The sequence below is a fragment of the Oratosquilla oratoria genome, chromosome 43 (assembly GCF_046742065.1).
Source record: "Oratosquilla oratoria isolate Oo_2021 chromosome 43, ASM4674206v1, whole genome shotgun sequence".
Taxonomy (NCBI): Eukaryota; Metazoa; Arthropoda; class Malacostraca; order Stomatopoda; family Squillidae; genus Oratosquilla; species Oratosquilla oratoria.
In genome coordinates, this window is record NC_134819.1 from 41,560,854 (window position 1) to 41,565,003 (window position 4,150).

The following is a 4,150-nucleotide window of genomic DNA, read 5'->3' on the forward strand; positions in this document are numbered from 1 at the left end:
ATTAAAGCATAGGACCCCTTGAACGGAGATTATAAGGCATATTTTGTACAATCGGCTTTGGGGGAGGCCGGGCAAGTGCAGGGAGACACTTTTGCTACCTTAAGCCTGTCCACGTGCAATACTTCACTCAGTCCCTGGGAAGGATCAAAGACCCTGAATTTATTGGGATGCAACTTTTCAGTTACCAATCTAAACCTACAGTTGAGTTTAGATTGGCGGTCAGGCATATCTATATAAACATGATCACCAATACTTATGTTAACAGGCGTAGCCTTGCTATGCTGGTATTTCAACATTTTGGACTTGGAGTCATCAAGTTTTTCTCTCACAGAATCATATATCCTATGTAATGTGTGACATTGGAGTTGACTATAATCATCACAATTGTAGAGAGAACGAGCAGAACTATCTAACACATAACATGGGAACCTTTTTTACACTTCATAGATGACGTAATGAAGCATCTTACCTGTGGAAACATTAATTGTGCTATCAATTCAAACACTGACATGCGGAAGCCAGTCCTCCTAAGATTCATGGAGGCCGCTAGTAACGTGCCTGAGAATGTCCAAAATATACTTATTTGTCCGCTCTACTAGACCATTAGATGCAGGATAGTAAGCAGTCACAAAGGTTTGAGAGATGTCATAACTTTCACAAATGCTCGTTAAAACCTCATTGCTAAATTCAGTCCCATTGTCACTAAGAAGCACTGAAGGAGTAGTGTATGGACAAAGAAAATATGATAAACTAAAGCATGGGCAACTACTGGAGCAGACTTGCTACGTAAGGGAGCCAATATCACAAAGCGACTATAGTGGTCTACATACACAAGGATAAACACAGAACCCTGAGTACTACGAGGGAATTATAAAAGGTCTATAGCCATATTCTGAAAAGGACGAGAAGGACCAAGGTGCTTTAGGATAGGAGCAGTGTGCGTAGAACCTTTGTTCTAGGCACAAAAGCTATACTCGGCTACGTGAGTAGTAATGTCCAGTCGCATTCTAGCCCAATAATATTTTTTGCGAGCCATAGCCAGAGTTTTTTCACGACCTGGGTGACCAGCATGAGGGGCATCATGAGCAAGGGACAGAACAACATGGACTAGATACTTGGGGATCACTAACTGTGCTACATCCTGCTCAAAAACTTCCACATTACAAATGAGAACTTTGTCTTGAATATAAAATTGGGGCAGGGGTACAGGCAAATCTGGTAAGGTGGTATCATTACCAGATTCTAAAGTATAAATGACAGCAGACCAAACAGGGTCCTCACGCTGAGCTTTGGCCAAATCCTACAGGAAGAAGTTGTCAATCCCTATAACTGCAGCTACAGGTATATTACGTGAAAGTGGATCAGCACGTCTGGGAATTACAAAGGATTACAAAGGCGGAGCATGCCGACAGGAGACCTTTTGATCCATATCTAGGTCGGATGCGAAAAAATATTAATAATGAAATAATAAATAAAAACTATAATAATGTAAATAACAAATAAAATACATAAATAAATGCATAAGTATAGTTCAATAATGAACAAACAGGTAAATAGTAAATAATAATAAATTGACATATAACTAATAATAAATGAAAATCAGACAGACAAATGATAACAAAACAAAAACAAATAATATAAGATATATTATAATCATTACAGCATCTTACTTAGGTATTTATCTAAATGATTCTTAAAGCTTCGAACTGAACTACATTGCACTACCTGTGCAGGAAGTTTATTCCATTCATTAACTACACTTATATACTTAAGGATCAGGTTAAATTCTATAATTGTAAGGAACCACCTGGCTAGGCGGCCTGAAATATTTTTGCCCTTGAAAAGCTGTGTGACAGCAGTGTGGTCCGTGTAAATTGTAACAAGGTATCCAAAAATGATATCTCGGAAATGTTGTAAAGCCAACACCACTGCCATTGCCTCTAAATGTGTAACAAAGTAACGAGACTCAGGCTTGTTAGGAATGGGACTAGCATATGCAATAACATGGAGTCTACATCCATCTACTTGCTGCATATGTACAACTCCAATACCTGTACCAGAAGCATTTGTATAAAGAGTAAAGGGAAGACTACAATCTGGGAATGCCAACACAGGCGCTTCAGTAAGGGCATGCTTCAATGAATCAAAACTCTCCTGGTGAACATCACGCCACTGGAAAGAAATATCCTTCTTGCGGAGACGAGTAAGACGAAATTGAAGCAAAATTCTTAATAAATGCACAATATTATCTTGCCAGTCCAAGGAAGGAACATACAAGTTCATCTGACCTAGGTGTAAGGAAGTTCCTAACTGCTTTGCCTTTATTATCTGTGGTGTGAATACCATGTTTGTCTACAACATGACCTAGGAATTGGATGTTAGACTTAAAATACGAACACCTGGGCAAATTGAGTTTCAATCTAGCATTAGTAAAAAATGGAATCAGCCAAAAGCCCGCCTTTAAGTCTAAGGGGGTGAACACCGTATTGCCTGTTCCAATGGACTGGAGAAGATCACTTAACAGGGGTAAAGGGTGATGGTCTGAAATAGTGACCTCATTAACTCGCCTATAATCAATAATAGGACAAAAAGATCCATCTTTCTTAGGCACCAAGAGGAGCGGCGAGTTCTACTCTGAGTGAGGCTCTTTTACAACGCTTTCACGTAACAAGTCGTCAAACAAGGAATGTGCTACAAGCCGATGAAAGTGAGGTAACCTGTAAGAGAGTACGTAAACAAATTGAACACCTGGCTGGAGATCAATGCTATGAACAACATGATCCGTAACTCCTAATGGATCATCAGGTAAAGACACAGCTTGACGGTGGGTCACTAACAGGTTAATGAGATGAGGTGTCATCTCTGAAAAGTCAATCATACTTACAAACATTGTATACTGACAGGCCAAGTGAGCTGTGGCACTTACTTGTGGAGACCGTGGCACCCAATCTGCTATGAAAGGAGGCGAATCCTGGACAGTGTCAACATCAACTACTTCAAAGGAGAGAGGGTGATATGAACACCAGTGGCGTTGGTTACCATAGCTGTGGTAACATGATCCTCATGAATGGTGGGGAGAGTACCTTCCAATGCTTGACGACGAACACGAACAGAGTCAGGCTGAGATAAGACGTCAGAACCAATTGGAGCATCTGAAATGCGCACCGGGACTTGAACTGAACTTAAAAATTCAATATAATGCTCGCCTATAACAGCAACAGCACAAGAAAGAATAGGGGAGTCAAAATGATCAGAACCCTTAGAAGACAACTGTATGGTCTGATCATGCACAGATGGGGAACTACATATGGATACTGGCCAATCTGTTTCAGGAATAACAGAATTATGAAAAGTCCCTACACGGCGCCTTAGAGATATATCTATTCCATGAGCTGTAAGAGCACCAATACCTAAGAGACAATCACAATTGAGAGCAATTCCAGAAACAACAACAAAAGTAACATGGACAACGGCAGCATGAGAGGAAAATCTTAAAGGAATGCGAACAGACCCAATAATAGGCAATGGAGAACATTGTACAGAATGCAATCCTTTACAAAAAGAAGATAAAGGGATATTGTACAAATCCCTGAGAGCGTAATAAGATTACATTCTGCACCAGTATCTACTGTGACTGAGATAGGTGTGTTCTCCGTAAGAAGTTGGAAAGTGAGTAATTGAGAAGACTCAGCAGCCACCAAAAGGATGATCTGAAACCAGTTATTACTGGTCAATCTCTTGGTTTATGATATGGGCGCTGGTGAAAAAGAGACTGAGTTTTCTTAAGTTGATGAAAGGTCTCTACCTTAAGTTTCAGAACCTTTGAACATTGATCAGTCGAATGTTTACATTGACCATGGATATGACGGTAGCTAAGTTTATCCTGAAGCGTTACCCCAGAGAGGTCATATGTCACGTTAGAAGAGGCATAAGAGAAATTACTACGGACAGGGGACTGCTTTGGTTTGTCCTCGTGACGCTTACGGCAAAAGCAAAAAGCACTTGAGTGACCTGAATGGTTAAGATAGGTACATGTAAGTACAGGTGGTGTAGATGTGGACGAAAGATTACTATGAGTAGGTTATAATGACTGAGGGGGTGGAGGAGGAGAAATAGGAACATCGGCATATTGTTGTGCATTGCTAATACA